The sequence below is a fragment of the Macaca nemestrina genome, chromosome 3 (genome assembly GCF_043159975.1).
Source record: "Macaca nemestrina isolate mMacNem1 chromosome 3, mMacNem.hap1, whole genome shotgun sequence".
Classification (NCBI taxonomy): domain Eukaryota; kingdom Metazoa; phylum Chordata; class Mammalia; order Primates; family Cercopithecidae; genus Macaca; species Macaca nemestrina.
In genome coordinates, this window is record NC_092127.1 from 50,697,935 (window position 1) to 50,723,871 (window position 25,937).

The window sequence follows — 25,937 nt, forward strand, 5'->3', positions numbered from 1 at the left end:
TTCTCTGTATCAAACATCCTCTCTCATGGGGCTTGAATATCAAGTGGGTTATAAAAGTCTCTTGCAGTGTGGGACACTTGCACTGGGACAAAGAAAAATTACATTTTGATCATAGGAATCAGAAAGGGCAACCTTTCGGGGTCCTATGTAATTATCATATTAAGGTTTATAAAGAAACTTTTATATGCTTTCATGACAATATAAGTGAAGATTTCAGACAATTTTAAAAATTGGAGGTGGAGGGTTTCTAAATAATGTTTAAGAGCTATCTTGACCATTTACCCTCCACTGCATTGACCATCTCTTTCATGTCTTGTAGACATAATCTGTGCCTGTAGGGTTTTTTTACTCTGGTCCCCAGTAAGGCTACTTTGAAAAGTTGTCATAGCAACACTAGCAGCAGATAATATAACAGGGTGAGGAGGTGGCCTCCACTGGACTCCAGGCTTTGTTAGTTCATGCTGTTGTGTGCTGGAATGGCTTGTTCCAAGACAACATTTCATTGCAGCAAAAATATTCTGTGCTGGAGGCTCCTAAGAAAGCCATATCTTGTTCTCAAAACAGACTAGCCATGTAAACCTCTCCCAATGCCTTCTGTACCCCACTGCCTCTGCTATTTAGTGGAGCCTATGTTCAATCTCTTAGCACATAGATTGTCATTCTCCACTGAATCATTCCTGATCACGTGCTTATTGAATGATGCTAAGTTGGGGCTTACAGTCTCTTCTGAATAGCTTTAGATGGAAAGGCAGCTTTCAGCCATGTGTGGGAGCCTTGTACAGTTTTCTTTGTTGAGTCTGCTGGCAAAGTTTGAGATGTCCTGAGTATTTTTCAGCAGACTACTGTCACCTTCACATGGTTGCTATACATGTTACGGCTCTTGCATTTAATGACTGTGTTAAATGATGTTACTCCCATAGTTCAGAGGGATAGTTTGCAAAGCCCTATATATTTCAGGATACTGCAATGGAATGATGAATTCCATCTGTCTTCCTGGCACAGGTTTTTGTTTCAAGTTTTCTGTGTTAAGGGTCCTAGTCTGTCACATTTATGTTGATTGACTTGTCATGTCTTCTCAATGGATGAAAAAATTTCTGCTTTCATTTTGTTGTACCTGTTTGATTTCTGTGGTTTGATTTCCGGTATTTTCAAAAATCTTCAGGATTTTTTTCAGAGTTGCATTTCCTCTAGTCTATCTGTCCTTCTTACTTGCCTCTGTCTCTTTCATACATTTTCTGGCCTCTCACTTTGACCTTGTTGGAGCATGATGGGCATCCAATAAATTTTGATTGTGTTGACATTTAGGAGGCACAGAGAGAAAGCATGATTTAAATCAATGCTATTTTAGTAGACCATCTTTATGCTGAAGTCTTTCAAAGGGTTATGGCCTTATGTCAGGAAGTGGAATAGAGCTGAACTTCTCCTGCTGATAACCGACCATTCCCTGTTTGAAATAAAGAGCAGATTTGTTGGCTGCAGGCAGAGTGTGTGGACTGACACAATTTTACAAGCCAATCTGATCACTGAGAATATTCATACATTGGGAAGATGTCTGTAACTGTCATGGGAAGCTAGCAAAAGAAGAAAGTAATTCCTGCTCCAGAATAAGCCTCTTCTATGTTTGAGTATTTCCATCGGATTTATTGCCATGATTATTTTAAATACTCTTACAAAGAGTGAACAAAGAATGTATTTTGCCTTTCATCCTGATAACTCGTGATATGTGATCCCTGATTTTGACCAGCTGAGGTAGTGCCATGTGAGGAAGCAATGTGATAATAAATGAGAAGGCAGCAAAGATAAACTGCCCTGTCCTGCCCACTCACCTCCATCCTTTAAACACGGATTGACTCCAGGACATGAATGGACTACCAAGTAGTTAACCTGCGCAAGAGCAGTAGTGCTGCAGCAGATAAACTGTCCTTTGATGAAAGCATCCCAGTGCCTCCTTAATTACATCCCTGAGAATTCGCATATCTTAACAATGGCCACATTGAATGACCACATTGGTCGTGGCCACGTGGAAAAGGAGTTAGAAGAATCAGACACCAGCAGATTCTTCTGGTGTTAAATCACTCAGGAACTGTGGTTCTCAGGACTCTAACCCAAGTTGCAGTGGAAGTCTGATCACGCTAGGGAGTAAATCACAGAGCATCTTGATATTGTTTCAGATTCCCACTCTTTTCCAAACCTGCAATGCCATACATAACTCAAGACTTAAATTTTCATAATTGAAAAGATTCTAGGATAAAATGTTCATATTTCCACTTTCCCAGTGGGGGAAAAAGTAACACAGAAGGTAGACTTGTCTACAATACTGACTTGTGGCTCTAAATGGCAAAGTTAAAAAATATTAAATACCATTATATCTCGTGTTATAGGGGTCCATGGTAAAATAACAAACAATGGGTTCTTGTTTTCTATTTTAAATATGTTGGAGGAAAATGAAATAGCCTGGATTATACTAGGAAATACAGTGTCACCTGGCACACAGTGCTCAATAGTTATTTGAACCAAAAATGATGTGAACATGCTACCTGGTCTCATAATTCAAGACAATTCAATTCAGTTCAATATATTTCAGTTTGATTCAGTAATCATTTACCACCAGTTCTATGCAAGGCACTGTGTTAGTGGCTGTAGAAAATAACAAGACACAATCTGTTGTTGTTGTTGTTGGTGGTGGTAGAGATAATTGTCAACATCAGACCAATCAACAAATGTAGAATCTACAAAACAGGCAATATTAGCTTCACAAGAGAGCTACCTAGAAAGTACCCACAAAGGTCATGACACAGATGTATGAATTATTACTTCCAGTGTACAGATTATAGAAGCAACCAAGCTGTTGTCACTGGCAGCACTTATTCAGTTAGGCATAACAAGTCATCTAACACTGAGTGCATATTTGTAGACCAGAATGAGTGCATGCTGGTTTTATTGAAACTTTCTCTTGTAAAGGATGTTGCATGGTCTAGTGGGGCGTAAGCTAGCAATTTTTAGCCTAATGGACCTGTGTTCAGATCCTGCTTGCACTAATTGTTAGCTTTGTGAAAACTGGTAAATCTCTCTGATTCTCAAGTTTTTTATCTCTAAAATAGAAATAATATTTATATTAATACTAATTTCCAAAGTTGTTGTAAGGATTCAAAAAGGATTCACAATATCCTTAGTACAGCATCTGGCACATAGAAGACCCTTACCAAAGATTCCTTCCCCGTCCTTCTCTCTTCTCTCATGGAGCAAGCTTACACAAGTCAATCTATTCACTGGATATGTTTGCCTTCATGGTGCCATGGAGGAGGGGAGTAATTTTTTTCTGGGTTGTTTACTTCTTAGTAGTACTAAGGAAACAAGGGGGAAAAATTTAAGAATATGCAACCAATGCAATGAACATTTCTCAAGATGAAGGGAACTCAATGTGCGAAGGGGTGTATTGTCTGTGTTTACAAAAACTAGCATTGATACTCAGAGGATTATTTCAAGCCTCCTTTACATACATGATCTAAAATCCATCTTGTTCACTGTTGAGTTATATTTGAAAAGTAGCTAGCTTCTTTTTATGGATGTTTGACTAATAAATATTTTATTAATATTATAGTTCAGATCTACTTTCATTTCCTTCAAGAATTTGGATTTTCTTGTTGGTAAAATTGAATAACACTGTACTTACGACTGAAAGTGGTGGTGGATTACATTTCTGAGCATATTTTCCTCCCTAGAATTTGAGGTTCTTTTCAGGTGTTAAATTCATTATGTTGTATTGTTTCCCCCTCTTATCCAGTTTCTCTTTCTTTCTGGAAGGTTTTCTTGAAACACAGATTCCTCTTTATTTCCATATTATTCCTTTTTTCCTCCTAAGATTGTAATTGAAGATACCACATTGTAAATTCCCTGAAGGGAATCTTTATGTCTTAAATCTCTTTGCTCAATAAATATTTACTCATATGCCAAAAAAAGCCCAGAAAAGTCTCTATTCAATAAAATCCCTCATTTGTAACACTCAGATCTTTATTTTAGTGACTAAAGCATTACTCATCATGGAACATTGTTTCAAATTTTCCTGATGAGTCAGAAAGACACAAAACACTAAATCTGGAAAAGTCACAGCAAATGGATATTTTTATTTATTTCATACAGGGTGTATTAATTTGTAGAAAATCTTAAAAATCAGATAGATTACTCAATGATAATACTTAGGTATAACATTTTCCTATGTTAAGTATAAAACCTTTATTTTTCTCTTTCCCTTGTAGCCTTCCTCCCTTTCTTCTGTTCCTTATTTTGTTCTCACCTAGATCATTTCGTAAGAAGGGGGCAATATACTGTCGCGGTAGCTGATTTTCCAAGGTTTACTGCACTGCTTGCTCCAAATATTTTCCCTCCAAATCACTCACTTCTTATAGCTATATCTCATATTTAAATGGAATCACAAACAAGTACAAAATATATGGCAATTTACCTTATTTTTAAGCCATCCTGTCTTTTTAGAGGTATACTCTAAGTGTATATACTTCACTTCATTATATAACACATATTTAGTGAGCATTTATTACCAGGCACTATACTAGTTGCTAGAAACACAGGGGTGAATAAGAGAGACCTACGAACGACAGTCAGTAGCTATAAAACCAAAGTTTTCTATGCCCAATGCAGGTCACATTCAGTCAGGATGTCTGGCAAAGTACATTCAGCTTCTCAGTTAGAAGAGTACAGATTAGGAGTTCTGCTGGTTAAATAAATCCCAGGCACAGAGAAGACCTTCAATAAGAAGTCAATATCAATCAATACAATATCAATATCAAGGAGAAATGTCAATAACTAAGAGAAAACCTTGTTTTTTGAAGTTCCAGCATGAACTAGGAAATTATTTTACTCATTTAAACTTAAAACGTTTTTAATTATTTGAACTCCTCTGTTTCAGACAAGCTTTCCTCATTTGTTAGAAAAACTGACCACGCTGACTGACAGTTACTCAATACAACCTGGAGAGGGGCATTAAGAACTATGCTAGACTCTGTGCAGAGGCTGGGAAGGTGGTGGCAATAGTTCTCTAACAGGCATTTTTAATAGATGATAAAAATAACCTTTTTGATACTTAAATCATTTGCTTCCAAGGGCATTTAATCAGGCCCATTGCCAAATGCTAATTAATGATACAAGTAGAGGATTTTATTTAAATTTGTTATACTAATATGTTGAAATATAAATAGAAACTGCCAATTGGGAGGAACTTGTAGAAGGGTGGAACGTGTGAGGTGAAGGAACAAACACCAAACTTTAAAACAATAGAAGTGCTGTGTTACAGAAGGTAATTGAAATAGAAACCTTGTAAAGAAGATAAGTTATTTGTAAAAATCTTTTCATGAGATTTAAAAACATTCAAACTACTGAAAACTGTATAAAAGAATGAGAATTATTTTAGGCTAACATTTATTAAATGGGATGAATTCAACTCAGGTGTGAGAGAAGTTAGCACTCGATGTGTGGTATAAAGCATCTCTCTTTCATTGAGCATATTTGCTTATCCAATGTTTATGTTTTCTCTTGGTGTTAGCCCTGAGTTTATTTCCCAACTCCAGCTGCTGGTGATGTCATACTTTAGGTTTTGATTTGCAAAGGAAGTTCATTGCAGGGATATGATACCACCTATGGCTAATGGCTAACAAGATGAATAACATGCTCAGTGAAGCAATGATATACTGCTAAATCCAGATATGTCTGGGGTATTATGAAACATGTTTTCCACTGGGAAGCCCAATGATTTGACTCTTTGCCACTCATGCTTCTGACTGTCCCAGTGACTTTATTGTGGATTAAAACTATTGGGTTAGCTAAAGGCATAAGACACACGTAAAGCTAGGAGGGGAGTGGGAGGCCCCACACTCTTCTATTCTCACTGGATGTGAGCAAAAATGGGAAGGCCTATTTTGTTTTTCCATGTTAGTAAAAAGACTGGATCTATAGACCTCTAAACTATGGTTCAGCAACTCACCACTGAATTTAATGAACTGCATAATTCTGGCCAAAGAAACAAGCACTTGGGTCAAGGAGCTGTTTATAAGGATAAGTTTGATGGGATCTGCTTCATAAGGTCTAGAGCTACTGTGTAGGGACCTGCAGGTTGTTGACACATTAAGCAACAGTGTAAGATATCATCGGCTCTATTCTGATTGCTTTGAGATTTCTCAACTTGGTGCCTTTGTTTGTGCTAATTTTCCCTCCCTAGAGTAAACACCCTCCAGTTCATTTCTTCCTTTATATTCGTCCATTATATGCCAATACAAATTCCACTTTCACTGGAAAAACCTTGGAGAACTCCATCTAGAATTAATATCTTACTCTGCTGAAAAAGACATTGAATAAATTTAAAATCCACTGGATTAATGGCATTTATTGCCTCAAGTCATGTGACACTTGTCATACAATATCTTGTTTCATAATTGCTTGGATACTTATCTCTTCAAATTAGATTTCACATTCAGAGAAGGCAGGGGTGATATCTTTGAATTTCCTAAGTCTTTGCCCAGTCTCTGGCTTAGGAAAGTTGCACAGTAAATATTTGTTGATGAACAAATAAATGAACATAGCGGGTTGAACTCAAATGATCAATGTCATCAACAAGCTCACTCTGTCAAAACAAGCTGTCCTGTTCCTCTATTCTTCCCTGTGGCTCTAATGCCTGAAAGGGACCTCACTGCATCTCATTAAGTGAAACATTAAACATGGTATAAACATCTGGGTATGCCCAAGATAGACACATTCAAGACTGTATTACCAGATGACTACAAAATGCCTGACAAGGCTTTTCAGTGTTTCTTTTTGCTTACAGAAGATCTCAGTCAACATTTGGATTCTTGTAAGTACTGGGTGATGTAACTCCCTTGGCATCACAAGGGGATCATATTTTTAGTTGCTCTTCTCAAGACCTGACATCTTCTACCTGAAACCCTAGGAATGAAATAGACTTTACACACTTCTTCCCTTTACAGAGGAAGACAGAAAGAGACTTATAGAGTTTAGAGGACTTACTCAAGGTTACTAAGCTTGTTACTGGCAGAGCAACCCATGTTTCCGTACTCTTGGTGCCATCTGTCTGAATACAATATAATTCACAGATGGCTGCCCTATTTGACCATAAGATACAGACCAAACCCTTAATTTCTTGACTCTTTTGTATGATCTCTCTATATCATCTTGAGCTACTTTGATCTACATTATCAAGCCTTGAAAGCCTCTGCCAACTAGGCTATTTCACAGATGAGGAGAATATATCATATATAAGTTAAAATAGTTCGCTTGAGGTCAGAGACAATTAAGCCCATGTAGAAATGATAGTTACCACCATTCAAGTTTTTGTTGTGACATGTCATTCTGGCAAAGAAAAGGCATTTTTTTGTTGTTGTTGTTCTTGCTTGGTTGGTTTCGCCTGGGACCAATAACAGGCATTTATAATGAAAATTGTTACTGTGAATACTCGCCCATCGGTGGATACAAACAAGGCATGGTGAAATCAAGAACCCAGTCCTTGCCCCTGTCCCTGATCTGCTCCTGCAGGGTATTGAGCTTTCCTGCAAAGACCTCTGCAGGTGTGGGGGTTCTCAGTGATGCCTGGCATGTGCTGACAACTCAATTTTCAGCTTTAAAAATTAAGTAGCGTTAAACTATGTTCCTTACTTTCTGTGGTGACCTCCTTTTCCCCCAGCCCCCAAAGACATTTGACTGTCTTTCCATTGCCATTTCTAATGGTGGCAGCATGAGGCCACTGGTATTTATTTGAAATTCCATCTTTTGATTCTTCCAATGATACGCACCTTTAGATTTCTCATTGACAATGGGTTCCACACAGAAACAGAGAGTGGCTCAGTCCTCATTTCTTTGCCTCACTTTCTTACTTGGGCCCTAAAACCACTACTTGGGTATACAGTCTCAAAAAGTCTCTTTAGAAAACAGATCCTGCAGATGCTGGCCCTAATTCCTCCCTGTTTTGGGATACAATATGAATTCAAATGGCAGGGAAGAGATGGGTATCATTATATCCTCTTGTCTTAGTCATGTGGGGCTTGGTGTGGTTTGACTGTGTCCCCACCCAAAATCTCATCTTGAATTGTAATCCCCATAATCCCCACATGTCAAGGGAGAGACCAGGTGGAGGTAATTGAATCTTGGGGGCAGTTTCCCCCATGCTGTTCTCATGATAGGAAGTGAGTTGTCATGAGATTGGATGGTTTTCTAAGTGTTTGGTAGTCCCTCCTGTGTTCATTCTCCTTCCTGCTCCTTCCACCAGGATTGTAAGTTTCCTGAGGCCTCCCCAGCCATACCGAACTGTGAGTTGATTAAACCTCTTTCCTTTATAAATTACCCAGTCTCAGGCAGTTCTTTATAGCAGTGTGAAAATGGACTAATCCAGGACTGCTATGACAAATTGTCACAGTTTGGGTGCCTTAAACAACAAACATTTTTTTCTCACAGTTCTGAAGGCTGGAAGTCCAAGATTGGTGTGGCAGCATGGCAGAGTTCTGGTGAGGGCCCTCTTCCAGGCTGTAGACAGCCAACTCATTATATGCTCACGTAAGAGTGTGCATTCTTCTCTGGCATCTTATAAGGGCATGAGTCCCATTTGTGAGGGCTCCTCTCATGATATAATTACTTCCCAAAGGCCCCACCTCCAAAAGCCATTACATAGAGGGTCAGGATTTCAACATAAGAATTTTGAGAGGACACAAACATTCAGTACATAAACCTATTTTCTTCATTTTTCCCTCCTCTTTCCCAAATCTCTCTCATACTTTCCTAAAGCAAAAAAATGAACATTCCTTATTCTCCTTCAGCAAAAATCCGAAAGAGTCTTGCATATCAACTGATGTGAAGAGTTGGTGGAAGAAGTCACAGGCTCTGTTCCTTGGACAGTGGGCAAAACACAAACAGGAAGCCCCTCACTCCTATTGTTTTCACACCCCTACTCTAAGTCACATATTTTGACATATATTATCACATTTAATTCTCACAACTTTTTTATGTTGTGTTTTTTTTAATTTTATTTTTTAAGTTGGCAAATAATAATTGTACATATTCGTGGGATATGTAATTATGTTTCAATACATACAATATACAGTGATCAGATTAGGGCGATTAGCATACCCATTATCTCAAACATTTATAATTTATTTCTGTTGGGAATATTCAATATCCTCCTTTGAGCTACTTGAAACTATGTAATATATTTTCGTTAACTCAAGTCACCAGTCAGTGACGTAGAACACTGGAAATTATTCCTCCCATCTGGCTGTAATTTTGTATCCTTTAACAAATCTCTCCCTATGGCCTCCTCCCTTTTACCCTCCCCAGGTTTTAGTTTCCTCTATACTACTTTTTACTTCTATGAGATCAACTTTTTGAAACTTCCACATGAGTGAGAACATGTGGTGTCTAACTTTCTGTGCGTGACTTATTTCACTTAACACGATGGCCTCTAGTTCCATCCATGTTGCTGCAAAAGACAGGATTTCATTCCTTTTTTGGCTAAATAGTATTTCATGGTGTTTATATACCACATTTTTTAAATCCATTCATCTGTTGTAGGACACTATATCTTGACTATTGTAAACAATGCTAAAATAAACATGAGGGTGCAGATGTCTCTCTGAAATACTGATTTTCTTTCCTTTGGATAAATGCCCAGTAGTAAGATTGCTGGATCATATGGTAGTTCTATTTGTAGTTTTTTGAGGGACCTCCATACCATTCCCTATAGTGGCTGTACTAATTTGCATTCCTATCAACAGTGTATAAGAGTGTCCTTTTCTCCATATCCTCACCTGTATTTGTTATTTTTTTATATTTTTGATCATAGTCATCCTGATTAGAGTGAAATGACATCTTATTGTGGTTTTGATTTGTAGTTCTCTGATGATTAGTGATGTTGAACATTTTTTTCATATATTCGTTGGCCATTTGTGTGTCTTCTTTTTAAAAATGTCCATTCAGATCATTTTCCTATTTTTAAATCAGATTGTTTTACTTTTTGCTGTTGAGATGTTTCAGTTCCTTGTATATTCTAGATATTAATTCCTTGTCAGATGAGTAGTTTGCAAATATTATCTTCAATTCTGTAGGTTGTCTTTTCATTGTGTTGATTGTTTTCTTTGCTGTGCAGAGGCTTTAGTTTGATATAATACCATTTGTTTATTTTTGCTTTTGTTGACTATGCTGTTGAGGTCTTAGTCATGAAATCTTTTCTCAGATCAATGTTCTGAAGCATTTCCCCTTTTACTTCTTCTGGTAGTTTTATCATTTCAGGTCTTACATTTAGGTCTTCGATCCATTTTGAGTTGAGTTTTGTGTAGGGTGAGAGACAGGGGTCTAGTTTCATTCATCTGCATATGGAGTTTTCTTAGCACCATTTATTGAAGGGAGACAGTTCTTTCCCAAATGAATGTTCTTGGCACCTTTGTCAAAAATCAATTGGCTATAGATATTTGGATTGATTTTCTGGGTTCTCTAGTCTCCATCGGTTTATATGTCTGTTTTTATGCCAGTACCATGCTGTTTTGGTTACTAAAGCTTTGTTATACATTTTGAGGTCTGGTGGTATGATACCTCCAGCTTTGTTCTTTTTGCTCAGGATTGCTTTGGTATTTGAGGTCTTTCATGGTTCCATACAAATTTTAGAATTTAAAAAAATATTTCTGTGGTAATTTGGTAATTTGATAGGGGTTGCATTGAATCTGTAGATTGCTTTGGGTAGTATTATCATTTTAACAATGTTAATTCTTTCAACCTATGATCATGGGATGTTTTTCCATTTGGTTGTATCCTCTTCAATTTCTTCTGTCAGTGTTTTATAATTTTGCTTGTAGAAATCTTTCACCTCTTTGGTTAAATTTATTCCTTGGTAATTTTTTCTGTATCTATTGTAAACATAATTGCCTTCTTGATTTCTTTTTGGCTATTTTATAGCCATGTGTAAAAATGTTACTGGTTTTTTAATATTAATTTTGTATCCTGCAGCTTTACTGAATTCATTGATCAGTTCTAAGCGTTTTTTATAGAGTTTTTCTATGTACAACATCATGTCATCTGTAAACAGGGATAATTTGACTTCCTTCTTTCCAATTTGCATGCTCTTTATTTCTTCCTTTTCCTAATTGCTCTAGCTAGGACTTCCAGTATTATGTTGAATAAGAATGTCACGTGAAAGTGGAAATTCTTGTCTTGTTCCAGTTCTTAGAGGAAAAGCTCTCAGCTCTCAACTACCATTCAGTAAGATGTTAGTTGTGGACATCTCACAATATTTTGAAGGGTAATACTATTCCAAATGTAAAGATGAGAGAAATAAAGCTCAGAGCGATTAAGAAACTTGCTCAAGGTTAAGGAACTTCGTCAAATCAGACAGTTATAAGTGAAAAATCTTGGATTCCAGCCCAGGTCTGGCTGACTTTCCAGCTGATGTTCTTTTACTGGGTATACCTGGTTTGGTGGTACCTAACGGCTCATCAAACTGCTATTTCAATTATATCAATTATATTTGTCAGATGGGCTATGCCTACCTGTTCAAATCAATGCTACAGATAGGGAAGCAATATAATGCTATGAGAAATATAGAAAGTCAGCACAAATTAAATTATTTTCCCCTCTAGGTCAATGCATAAAAGTCACCTGGGGTTCTTGTTAAACAAATCCCTGGGCCCTGTCCCAGTGATTGTCATCACCCCAGGTGATTTAAACTTCAGTGACCATGGAAACTCTGGTATGAATGATGTCTGTCTGGCTGGGGAGCCAAGCAGGGTTTATTAATGTAAATGGAATGGGATCTTTACGCCATACTTGACCTGCAGGACCATTTCTGCTCAAGCTATCTCATCTTGGGCAAAGGTTATACAGATTGTTAACATCTGTGCTAAAGAGCATGCATGCATTTCCTGAGGTCCTTGAACCATCTGCTTAAGAATAAGGTATTTCTTAAAAAATGGAAGATACCCCGATACCTTCACAGATCTACTAATCTGTAGTCTTTGAGCCCAGGAAGCTGCATTTTTAACACACTCCTAGCTGAGTATTATGCACAATCAACACTAGATCCAAACACAAACACACAAACAAAAACAGGAATGAATTCAGAAATAGCTCTTTCCATCCCGCTTCCAAAATTAGTCTGTGTTTGGTAAAAAAATGAAAAATATGACCAAAAGGCATCTCTAGGCATTGTTTCAATTGTATGTGTCAGCGGGGCTGTGCCTACCTGTTCAAATCAATACAATAGAGAGGACAACAATGATAATGATACAAGAAATATACAAAATTAGAGCATATTAGATTAATTCTTTTCTCCCCCTAGGTTAGTGAAGTTTATATTTCCTAGCTGCTTTTCCCCATAGACTTTCAAAAGAGATAGTGGGGACCAAGGTCCTGTGAGATTGCAAGTGATTGAAACCACAAGAACATTGGAGCATAAGGGCTAGAATTAATTAGCATCCTTAAAACAGCAGCACTAGGCCCTCGAATTTCTGGAACATATGAATGGTAACTGTTGATTTCTCAACCCAAAGCAGAACATCTGTTCTTTTGCCGAGAGTTAGCAAAGATTGAAATGCAGAGTCAGGTGGGGGTAGAGTTGTAAGGAAATGCAGTTCGTACCATAGCTGTCCATTTGGTTTATTATTAGATAGCACTGAGTGTAATTGCTTTCTCAAGAATTTTTAGATGTCTGACACATACACTGTACATCGTGTGGGATTTTATTGGACCTTAATCCTCTGTAAAGTTATTCCAATCAGAAGTGCATAGAGAAGTAGCTATAAAATGTAATAAACAATCTGTATTCAGAATCTATTTTAAATTAAACACAATTCATTAATTCCCATTAAATCACAATCTTTGTTATCTTCTTTGCCTGAATCTTTGGGAGATATAAATCAGTGAAGGAAGGAAAGGATGAAGATGAAGCAAGGGGAAGGAATGAATATGGGTTGAGTTGTTTCTTAAAAAGTAAATGACTGTATCTTAGATAACCATAAGATAATGGCAAAGAGAAGTTAAAAAAAAAACCAGAATTATTAAAACTAGCAAGAATAGACCCTCATCTAATCTATAATTATCATAAAGTATCATGATTTTTATCATTTATTCATTTTCAGTTTAACTCAAGGAGTCAGAGAGACATTGGATTCCATCCCAGCATTGCTACTTACTTGTTCTGTGATCTTTGGGAAGTCATTTAAATTTTCTATGTAAAGAGAGTTTATGTAAAATAGAGATAATAATTCCATCCTTGTGAGGGTCTTGTAAGGATGAAAGTAAAAGAGTGCATGCCTACCAAAATGCCTGCCAAAGAAGGTATTCAGAGATGCTAGTTACTTCTCTTCTTCCTCCTCTTATTTCTACTAAGTGCTATGCAGCTGACATTTTCATGTTCTGACTTGATAGAATTGGATTATTCAGTTGCTGCTTCACTAAATTAATTGGAAAGTGAATGGCTGACTACATTAATTTTCTGTCTGTTGCTCTACAAACAAAAATGGTTTCCTGTTAAAAGTGGAAGTGGGTGGAGAGTGGTTCAGTTGAGAGTGAAGAGACAGGTGATGCTTGAAAAGAAGATTTGTTTTTATTTCTACAGAACTGGTTAGTTACGTCTTTTCTTCCACTGGGATAGAAACAAATCAAAATATTGTGGCACTCACTTTTGTTTCATTTTCCGCCATACTTCTGGACATCTGAAGCATTGTTGAAAGCCTGCGTACGAGGAGAGGGTTTGGGAATAGAAGGTGACCTGGGGGAGCAGGTGCTGAGACAGATGGAGGCTTCTGCTCCCTTTGTCTTGGGAATGACTCAGTTTTCCTTTCAAGGGCTGATATTTTGGTAGGCTTTAAAAACATTAATAATGCTGCTCCATTAGCATTTTCAAATTTTATAAACTATAGAGTTTATTATAAGGTACAAAAGGGCTTACTGAGTGGGAAATGAAAGGAGCGAGATCAACAGCCAGATTTAGATCATTAGCGTCATTAGGAACTTGGCTCTTTCCAATTTATACTTTAATGGTTTGATTTCTAGAGTTACATTTAGTTGGCTTGATGGTGAGTGATTAACTCTGTGTGGGTATAGCTAGGCATCTCTGACTTCTCTAATGGGCTCCCAAATTATGCCTTTTATTAATTAAATTAATTCAGCTGGATGATTTGATTTCCGTAGCCTCCTTAGTGGTGAGTACCATCTCTGTAAGATTTCAGCTTTTACCTGGCAATTGTCAGCTGCATTGCCCTTCGCTACTTTTGTCCTTATGGCTAGGGATCAGAATTCCTATGTATCAGGAAGAGAGAAGATGAACTCTAAAAGTAAGTTAGATAAAACTTTATGTTTTCAGCTTCCACAGAAGATTCTCAAAACACTTTTCAAGCATTCCTCACGCCTTATTTAATCTAAGCAAAAGTAATCTAGGTAAGAGAGGGCAATTTTTTCATAAGACAAACAATACTCTAAGTTAGCTGTAGATTTTTAACAGTCACTTTTGGCCTTATTTTCCATGTATAAGGGTGAAATGTCCTTCTATAAGAACACTGTAAGCAATGGCACTTTGGGACTAAGTATTAGAAATGAAATTGACGCTAGGATTAGAAATTGACACTCTTGTTTCTTACTGAAAATAGACTGTTTACCTCCATAAGGATATGGAAATGATCAAATCTGGGGTTTCCTACAGTGGTTTTTATTTAGTGATTTTTCAGAAAGCCAAGATTTTGGTTAAGCCTATGCTGATTATTCGTGCTGTAACAAATACAGCACTAATATCGGACTTCGAAGAAATAGAAAAATAACCTAAATTTTAAAAAGAAGCATACAGTGCCTGTACCGGCCCACATGACCTAGCAGTAAAAACAAATTCATTCTCTTGGCTTCTTTTCTTTTGCACCTTGCATGAGGTATATCATCCTTTTTTGGTAAATTTCTTTTTTTTTTGGAGTTAGTGCCAGAAGGAAGACACACAGGTGTCACAAGTGTATTTTTTTCTGGAGCCTTAAAAGGAAATTTCAGGCAGATTTTGTTAGGAAATGGTATTCATTGCGGAACTGCAAATTAGATTGCAAATGCTTTGGGCATTCTTAGTAAATTATATCGCTAAAACCTGAAGCTATACTAAACCCTTTGAATTTAATTTGACTGCTGGCAGCCATCAATGGTTAAAAGATTTTAGAAATCCTGAACGCTAATGCTTGAATGTGCTGGTAGGGGATGTTGTAGAAAAGACAGGTGGTTCAGAGAGCGAAATAAAACACTGGCCTTTTACAGACTATTCAAAAACTGATACAATAAAAATGAATATACTGCTTAATATCGCAAGTAGTGCTAATGTAATCAAGGCACACACACCCTTACGAGGTGCAAGTTCATTTCCTACCTTTTGAGTTATTATTCGTACAATTTACCTCTCTACTCTGCAGTCTTCATTCTGGGAAGACGTGTCTTTCCCTGTATTGCCGGCCTGTGTCCTTTTGCATGCTAATGCAATATTCTGTTCTAACCCGACGGTAACAGATTAGCAAGTATCTCTTGACTCCCTTTCTCATCTAATGCAATTCCAGCTGAGAGGGGAACCCAACATTTGTCTTAAACAGTCCGAAACATTTTTCATATGAAATTCAATTAAGCTATTTCCTAGTCTAAGTATCTATTCAGTTTCTTACCTTTCAGCAGGAAGGAAGTTTTTCTTCCTGTGAAAAAACAGTACTTAAAAGCAAGCAATTGAAAGAATGGGAAAGAGAGGGAGAGGTGTGGGCCGGAGGGGGTGGACCATGCTGTTTGGCACAGTCAGCTAATTGTTTCAGCCTTTGTTTTGCTGTTCCCTCTGAAGATGAGCTGTATTTTAATTACTGCATGAAAGATTTGTCTTGATTAGATGGCTAGGAGGTGTCAGTGCTTCTGAAAGAGAAGAAAATGCATAGAGAAGGGGAAAGAGGCAGGAAACATGGATTTATTTCCGAAATTTTTTAGGTTTCTGCTGTCCTCCTTCTCCCCTTGCTACCTACTTCTGCTCAGACTCCATTTCAGGTACCAAAAAGCTTTGGGATGTTTGATGACACAGTGTTTTGAAATAGAATCCTCTTTGCTTGGTACGAGGAATATATGGATGAAAACTTTGCTGAAGTGTGCCTGGAAAGAAAGTAGGCAAAAACCTCTGTTTTAATGCCATGAAGAAAAACTAGTAGGCAGTGCTGCCAGGGCTTTCTGCTTTACTTCCTGAAATTGAAAAAATGGTATCATTTGCCAGCCAAGTCTAGACACTGGGTAGGCAATGTGGATAGAAAGATAAATAAGGTTAAAACTCTCTGCACTTGCATTGCTCACAGTCAGGGAGGGAGACAAACAAGTGGGTATCTTGCTGCATAGTAAATTCCCTCACAGAACATGCAAAGGTGCTCCTGGAGCATGGAGGATGAGATGCCCAAGGTCACCCACCAGCTGGGACGTGGGTTGGTAAGGCTTCCTGGAAGAGGTCATCCTTGTGCATCTTGAGGGATGAGTGATAGGGAAAAGGGTCTGCATATGGAAGTAGGATGAGGACTGAAAGGTCTTCACAAGGTTTAGCAATTAGGTGGCCCCTTGTAACATTAATGAGGGCAGTTGAAGGGAGTGGTAGGGGTGGAAGCCAGGTTGTCAAGACTGTAAGATCGAAATGGCAGCAAAGAAAATCCTTTGGATTTTTCTTTTGAGAAGATTACTTGTGGAGGAAAGGAGAAAGATAAATTCTTCCGGTGTTTCAGTCTAGGCTTGCATGTGAAGCAAAGCAAAATGTTGGTATCTAGATATCTCAGGCTTCAAAGTTTTGCTATTAAAGAAAAACCAGATTCTATTTGGTTTGCATTTTTCAAATGGTGAACACAAACGAAATCAGGAGACCATTGCTTGATTCCCAGTTTCTCTTTGCCTCTATGATGCAGCCTTTAAAGGGAAATATTTCTCATAGAGAGTCTGAAATTACCTTCTCTTTACTCTGGACATTTTTGGAATTTTTAAAAATAGCAGATAAAGAACCTAGTTTAGTTTAATATTTTGGTTTAAAAAAAGCCTGTGCAATATAAATGAGTTTAGCTTTACATAACAGCTAGAGAAGCAGTAGATGTTTAACCTAAGGTAACATTTAGTTGCATAAATAGCCTTTAAAAACAAAAAACTCACAGAACACATTTGATGCAGTCAGTTTTTAAAATGATAATTCTCAACTTCTTTATAAAGGAAATTTTATTTGAGACCCACAAATACCAGATTTTCAGTTTGTTTCTTTTTCTTTTGAAACTGCATCACATTGTGGTACTCAAATTGTTAATGACTTTACAAATGTTGGTTGTGAGGCGAACAAACATAATTTTCTATCCCGGCCCCTTTCTCACATGATTGAGAAAAGGCAATCGGAAGTTAATTTTTGGAACAAGGTAAAGAAGGAACGTATGTGTGTGAAATGGAGAATCAATCCTTAGCCTAACACTAAGTTCAGGTTGATTCTGGCATAGGTATTAAAACTTTCACTGTCCAAGACTACTGCCAATAAGTTGAAATGAGGTAAAAGAGTAAGGAAAGTGTTAAAAAATAAAAGTAAAAAAAGAACATTGCCAATTCTGGAAAAATTTGCGTCATAAAATGGCATCATATTTTTATCATAGAAGGCATAATTTTCCCTATCATTACCACTAGAATTTGTTTTACTTAAAGCAAGCGATTATTGAATGCCTGATGAATATGTGGTCTATATATAGCACCTTAGTTCATATTTAGGTGGATGCTATTTTTTTTCAATCCTACTTCTTGAAATTTTTATTTTTGGAAAATAACAGGTCCTGAAAGATCAAGAAATGTTGAAACTGAATTTATGGGATATGGCAGTAAGTCTAATTGGATTGTTTCTCGGTAGGAATTCTACATTTTTTATAAATGTAATAAAATTGGGGGAAAAATTACCTTCAGATCTGGAAGTGAATGTTAGAAATCTTAGTGTAATGTTTTAGTGTATGGGTTCTTCTTTCTTGTGCCCTATAAGGGAAGGCACTGAAGATGTGAATATGGGGTTGGATTTGAAATTATCATATATACAGAAGAAAGCCACTATCCCTCCAGACTCTGGGGAAAATGCCCAGTTATTTAAAGCAACAAAGTCTGGGTCAGAGAGCAAATATATGGGCCAAGAAAGATTTACGTTGGTAATTCCTTCCCCTGCTATGAATTTGAGAAGTTTCCTGAACTTAAAACAATAGAGTCGCTAAGAATGATAGCTCAGGTTTGTCTTTTAACTCGGTGACAATGACTTGCAATATTCACAATAAAGAGAGTGTTATATTGTTGAAATTCAGGCAATCATGAATCAGCTTCTCTTCAGAAAATAGCTAGTATTTTCATGGGTTGTGGTGAAAATGGAAAGTTTTCTTGGAGGGAAACACAGATTGTATACAAAGTAGGTAAAGAAAGTCTTATCACTTTGTGAAAGGAAAGACCAAAAAGTTCTTGTTGAAAAGTCTAGAAGAGGCAATTTGAACCTCCTAGTAAAGGGACCTATTTAAATCTGTTGTCCAGTGCCATAGAAGATATTTAAAGCTATACCATGCATCTGATATTAGAGTCTGCTGTCTGAGCCTGCCTTATTACTGGCTGTTATGCAGTGAAGCATAAAAGAGTTTTAGTACAATTTATCTTATTCATATTTGTTGTGGGGGGAAAAAGTCATTTGAACCACTAACCTAAATTTATAGTTATTTCACAAAAGACAGAGACTTGAAAGAATCTTAAAAAGTTAACGCAGTTAACATCCCTCTCAGTCAATTTATGACACTTCATTGAAGAAAAGCAGTTTTAGAGAAATGGTATTTCTCATAAGGTCTGAAAAGGCCTGTCTTAACTTTCTTAATTTCAAATGTAAAATGAGATATGTGGACATATGGAGTGGTAAAAGCATCTGTTAAATTAGATCATGGGCGTTGCTAGGGTTTATGTATGTGTGTAAATATGTAGGAGTGTAGAATTTCTGTAGATTTTACTGATGAAAGAAAGGTTACAGAAGGATGCATTTTCCTTCCAAGTTTCAGAAACATAATAATTTTAGGCTATTGAATTTTAGGTTAAATGCATATTGCCAAAATAGATTGATCTGGTGTATGGAATTGTAATTTCCGTAAATAACGTATTTAGAAATTTAAATTTGATAGCTCAGTAGGATAGTATGACAAAGAGAAATGGGTTCACCATTCATTCTGTGCATGAACAGTTAAGATAGGGCAGAAATGGGGTGTCACAGTCTTTGTGCTTCATAGGTAAAATAAACTCTGGCAAACATGTTGTTAAAGTAAATGCAATTTTTTAGACAATGAATATTTAAAGGATGTTTAGGCTGTTTACTGGGAGACAGTTGCATGTCCGTGCTCCAACTCAGCCAAATCTTGATTAATCAGAAACCAATTCTCCTGACTAGGAATTACCCAGGGCTGCCTCTGCTGCTGGTCATTTCACTTATTAGCATAATCCTCAAGCATATGGAAGGGAGTTAGGAGATAAAACTCAAATCAGCTTTGTTCCTTGCTAACAACTCTGGCAAACTGTTGACACTTCTGGCTAAAATGAAGTTTGGGCATTCTCTATGGATTTTTATTATTTGTACTGTCCTTGTCTCCACAGATAATCAACAGTTCACTGCATAATATATAGCAGATGCAACCTGGCTCACTCTTTTGAATGAGTAATCAGAGGTAATGCAAATTAACACCTTCACCTTGGAAAGAAATAACTTTAGAATTCATCCAGTTTGGTAAACAGAAGAAGCAATCTTAATCATAGGGTTTTAATGATAAAGGATTCAGAGAAAAAGCAAAGCATCTCCCTTGTGTTTTTTCAGTAAAAAATATACATTCTAATTATCTTCGATATCTACCAAAAGGGAGCAATTTAAGTTAAGTTGATCTTATATTTAAATAAAATTGAATAAAAAATAATATGCAAAAACAATTCATGTTAATTCTTTTCTCCCTTCTATTTTTCCCAATAGCTCTGCTGATAATTAATACTGAGGAATATTTAGTTGCTTGAAATTTAAAAGTAGTAATTTAAAACTTTATTTTCTTATTTTAAATAGCACATATTAACTGTACAAACTTTAGAAGTCACATCAAAATGTTAACAGGGTGACAAAGATCTTGATTTTCATAATGTTGCTTATTTATATTTTTATGATTCCTTCCCCAAATGGAACATACTGTAACATACTGTTCATATTGTTTTATAATCTCTCTTTTTAGTTAACATACAATGTCATTAATTTTTTTTTTTTTTTTTTTTTTTTTGAGAGGGAGTCCTGCTCTGTCGCCCAGGCTGGAGTGCAATGGCACAATCTCAGCTCACTGCAACTTCCACATCCCATGTTCAAACTATTCTCATACCTCAGCCTCTCAAGTAGCTCAGATTACAAGTGCGTGCCACCACACCCAGCTAATTTTTGTATTATTAGAGATGGGGGTTTTGCCATATTAGCCAGGCTGGTCTTGAACTCCTGGCCTCAGGTGATCCACGTGTCTCAGTCTCGCAAAGTGCTGGGATTACAGGCGTGAGCCAGTGTCATTAAATATGCTTCTATAATACTAGTTTTCAATGGTGAATAACATTTCATACCAATATACTGGAATTTATTCAGTTCCCTGGTGCTGGACATTTGGTTGTTTCTAGTTTTATTTACTATAAACAAATATAGATTGAACATCCTTATAGCTAAATCTTTACATAAATTCATGATTTTTAATTTTTAGGAGTAATTCCTAGTTGGGAAATTGCTGAGTCCAAGAATATATACACACACTTCAAAGGCTTGTGAAAGGTGTTACTAAATTGTCCTCCAGAAAGGAAATACTGATTGATGTTTATGTTTGTGGTAATTTAAAGACAGACCTAAGTCCTGGGGCGAGGTTTCCAGAACATGCTATATTGGCTACTGTTTGAACTTAACAAGTAAAACACAAAACTGTCTGTGTGTGTACACAACTCTGATGGTTGCAGTACTGAGTGACATTAGCCTCATCCCTTAGAATCTTGCAGAACATTTTGACACCTTGAAAATATGGCTGTTTTTTTTTTTTTCTTTTTTCTTTTTTTTCTCTGGAGCTTTGAGGAATCTGGTCTTCAGGAAGTATAGTAGACTCCCTTTGAAAATGGGCTACTCTAGGTCTGCAATCTGTTATTTATTTTCTCACCATAAGGTGAGGGGTTTGTTTTCATTTCTTTGAAATTATAAGATCATTGTGTGTGGGGAAGTGTGCAAGACTCTGTACCTGCTATGGTTTGAACATATCTGTTCTCTCATAATTCCTGTGTTGGACCCTAAGACCCAATGTGATAGTGTTAAGAGGTGGACACTTTAGGACAGCTCCAACTCATGAGTGAGATTAGTACCCTTATAAAAAGGTTTGAAGGAACTAGCTGAAGCCTTTTGCCCTTCTATGTCTTCTGCAATGTGAAGATACAGCAAGAAGGCAACATCTTGGAGGCAGAGAGCAGCCCTCCACAGACATGGGATCTGTTGGCACCTTGATCCTGGACTTTCCAACCTCCAGAGCTGTGAGAAATAAATTCCTGTTCTTATAAATGACCCAGTCTCAGGTATTTTGAGATAGCAGCCAGAACAGACTAAGATTGTGGCGGGTCAGGTCTCGCTAACAACTGTTTTAGTACTAACTGAGCGGTTAAGTTAAATATCAAAAGCCAGTGCCCTTATACAAAGGCTGGGATGTAATGAAAGACCATCAAGAGTTTTGCCTAGGCCTTTCCTGGGCCTTAAAGAATGACAAAATAATGAAGGAATTCTTAACAGGACCCATTTAGGATTACACAAATTTTACAGTGGTACAGAAGAAACTCCTCGGGCCTCCACAAACAGGTTTACTGGGGGTCTGAAGGAATTCCTCAAACCTCCATGATTTAGCCGGAGATGAGATAAGGGTAATCACCCCAGCACCTGGACCCATTTAGATGAAGTAAATTTACTGAGGCTCCAGAGGAAGGTCTTCAGGACTCAGACCTTAGTTATAGGTTAAAAAGAAGTTAATCACTTATGTCTTTAGATGAGTGCACACTTACATATAGACATATAGCTTAGAAGATATATAAGCTCTGGAAAACTGTAATTTTGAATTGATTTGGTAATAATTTTCAAGCTTTCTCCTTGTAACCAGTTGCAGAAAATAAAACTCTCTTTCTCCACAGTTCATCTGCATCTCGTTATTGGGTTGTGAGAAAAAGCAGCTCAACCCTCAGTTTGGTCCAGGAACAAGATGGTGCCCAAACACTGACCCTGGAATTTTAGATGTCCGCCAGAGCTGTGGATTTGGGAGCCCTACTGCTGGGTTTACCCTCTCCTTAGGGAAAACTTGCCACCCCTGGGGGTAGCATTCCGAGAGAAACACATTAAAGGTCATGCAGGTATGGTTTTTTACCTACCGCAAAAGCCTGCTGAAGTGGTTCAGGAATCCCCTTTTGGCTGCCCAGAGACGGAGCCTTTTCCACATCATGGTTGCCCTTTGAGCAAGAAAAAATTGCTACTACATATAGGGGAGCCATAAGGTACAGAAAATATTTAAAAGAAAAATGTTAAGCATAAATTGTATTTTATGGAGACATAAAAGCATTGTGGTTTGATCAATAACATTAATAGATACCAGAAACTTCATCTCATATTCACAGAGACACGAGCAGAAAAGTTGTGTTCAGAAATCTGTTTGTTTCTGTCTTCACAATCCCCATTAAATGTAATGGCTTCTAGGCATTCATTCTAAGGGTAAAACAGACCATCGTCAAGACCACAAGACTCTAAAACTGCTATTTTAGAGGCTTTGTTCTTAGGGTCTCTCTATACTAATCTAGTCCTATTCATCCCTGTCACCAGGTGAGAAAATATATACTCTAGACATTTCCTACAACTCCCAAAAGGTTTGCATTCAATACTCATTTTAGGCTGCATGTTCAAAGTCTATTAGAGAGCTATGTTATGGACCAAAAATTGCTCTTCTAGACCACATACCGTATTTGCAAAAACAGACAGTTGGTGGTTTGCCAACTTAGTAAGACAAAATATACAGTCTGATATTCACCTCTTTTGCCCTTATTCCTTCTAAATTTAATAACTCAGGATTTTAAAACATTCTTTTATCAAACTTAGAAATAGATTGTTCTCTATATGTCTCTATAGCTATGGAGACCAATGTCTTGGATTTTTCAGCCCTACTTTCAAAGGTATTTTTCTCCTGGCCTCCATTTTATTGACTAGTAAAATGTTTTTCAGACCATAAATCACATTTTTTTGTTTGTTTCAGAAAATGTGTTCACCATATTTATGGTTAAATACTGCTCATATCCCTTTTCCACAATCCTTCTGTCTTCACTCTAAGAATATACTGACTACTTCCTGGCTTTCTGGAACACAGGCTTGAGTAAGCTCCCCAAAAGAACGAAAAATACTTGGATTCATAGAGATGAACACTCTAACATAAAACTTATTATCAGGTTTCAAGTTTTGTTTTTCTGAGTTTTGGTGGCACATTATAAACCTAGGTGAACAATACGAAGAGAAGACAACACGTATGTGTCCCAAATGGGAGAATTCATCAATAAACGGGGTAAGTTGGTTTCCAGCTTGTGCCCATCGGCCTCTGGACTCAGTGGGAAGTCATGTGTGAAGGATGCTCTCCAGCCCCATAGCTGCCCCTGGGAATCAGTCTGCCAGAAGGAATGTGTGAGCAAATGACAAACGGTACCTGACTCCAGGGGAAAATAGACTTGGGGAAGCTTTTAATGCCAAGCTTTATAATGTTTAGGATGAAATACTGCATCAGATTTCTCATGAGGATGGAAACGACCTCAGATCAGTTTAACAAAGCATTCTCCAGCAGAAGAGAACATGCTTGAATAGAAAAAGAAAATAACGTAGTACTTACAGCTTAAAGAGTGCTTCCTTTTCTACCTATTGCCTGGCTCTCCCCACTCTTTCATCCTGACTCCCATTCTATAACTCCCGGTCATGCTCACTTTAAAAAAATCCCTCTAAATGGATTTTCTGAGTTGGTCCTGAGGGCAAATATCCTGCCCCATTGAACTCAGAAGTACCTTCATGATTGTCAGGCCATGTATCCCACTTTTTTTTTTGTTGTTGTTCAGAAAACATGGGCATCATGTTTATATCTAGTCAGCCATCAATTCCTGCCTTTCCTTTTTTCTAGGTATATCTCATCTCCACCCATCCTCTTTGTTCTCCTTGCCACCATCTTAGCCCAGCTCATTTTCAGACTCAATTAATACCATGATTTTCTTACTATTTCTATCTAGATTGATGGAAATAGAAAGGGTGAGATGGACAAGAAGTATTTTCCAGACAAGATTTAGATGATCCTGGAATATGATACAGAGATAAAGGCATCAGTGATCATTCTTTAGTGGGTGGCCAGAACCTGAGTGATGGCATCAGGGTGACCACTTTTCATCAGGATGTAGAGAGGAATCCTACTTTTGATGACTAAAGGCACTATACTACCATTTTAGTTGCTTAATTTAATTTAATCCCTTAATTTAATCTAAGACTCTGATTCTCAGGTTCTCCCCTCTATTATAGCTTGCCTTGACATCCATGTACAATGACCTCTTATGGCATTCCTCTTTATTTTGACATAAATGCCTATACAAAATGAAGTAGGACTAGTTGAATTTAAAGTAACTTCCAGTTCCTAAAATCTGTAAACTTTTGTCTTGAATTATTAGGAAATAATGATTCTCTAATCTATCTTTTTATACTTCCTCATTATTTGATTTCAGAATTGAGATCTTTTCATGTCTTTTGGTATTTCTTATGTTTCATGAATTGGTATGATAAAGGGAACAGAGGAATACTCAATAAATATTATTGATCAGACTTTTAATAATGAGGAAAGGCAGATGCTGAGTATTCATTATTTATTTTTAAAGTTATCTAGGTGAATGAGTGAACTTGATGTTACTTTTCCGTGTTTGTGATTTCCTGTTGCTATGTAGAGAAGAACCTGTTTCACATATTCAGTTAAAAAAATGTGCCTAGGGAAAGGAGAACAATCATGTCTTAAGGCTTCTTTAAGTGTATTCCAGAATCCATCTTCCCCTGGTTGTTTACATGGCTGAGGTTGATGACCCTGAAATTAGAACAGATTAGGTTTCCTTAGCTTCAATCATCTTTTAAACGATGAGAATGTTTTCAAAATAGCTCAATCTGGAGAAAACATGACTGAGAAACCAGCTATTTTAATGCCTCATTATACAGCGATGCACTTTAAAAAAAGTGAATCATTTTTCTATGAGTTTATTTTTTCCATTGTAGAAGTAATACACACTTATTACAAAAAATTCAGAAATATAAAATAGAAAGAGTGAAAAATTTTCCCATATTACAGCTACTCAAAGGTAACTAGGGTCAGCCTTTCAGTTGGTAACTATGTAGCCCCCTTTAATATATGATTTTGAGTACCTGCTTTTTAAAGCAACTTTTTAATGGCTTCATAATACTACATTTAATTGCTACAATGTAACCTCTCCAACATAAATTATTTATTGGGCATCCAGGTGATATTCAATTTTTCATTTTCTTAGATTATGCTATAATGAGCATCTTTGAGCTTTTCCAGTAATTAGGATTAATTTCTTAGAATAGATTATGCAAAGTGAATGTTTTTAAGGCTCATAATTTTGCCAAATTAATTTTAAAAACTTTTATCAGTATATGAGTGTCTTTTTCATCTCACATTTATCAGTGCAGAATCTCCTTAATTAAAAAGAGACTAATTTTATAGGCAAAAATTGTGTTTAATTTAGTTTTCTTTGATTTCTCGTGAGGTGAACAATTTTCTAGTGCTCATTACTGTTCGCTTGTTGAGTGTTCTCTTTTGTGAATTATTTGTGTG

General features: G+C 36.9%; 1 protein-coding gene across 9 annotated transcripts in view; it reads left to right on the forward strand.

Annotated features, from left to right (window-relative positions):
• The window catches only part of LOC105493253 (solute carrier family 7 member 11), a 788,950-nt gene that overhangs the window by 185,840 nt on the left and 577,173 nt on the right, over positions 1-25,937 (forward strand). For 6 of the 9 annotated variants that reach the window (XM_071093026.1, XM_071093035.1, XM_071093024.1 and 3 more), the window contains exon 3: positions 19,654-19,724. The exons of the other annotated variants lie outside the window; for them this stretch is intronic. The gene's annotated coding sequence lies outside the window, so the exon portion shown is untranslated. The remainder of the gene's footprint in view (positions 1-19,653; positions 19,725-25,937) is intronic. 9 annotated transcript variants of the gene reach the window in all.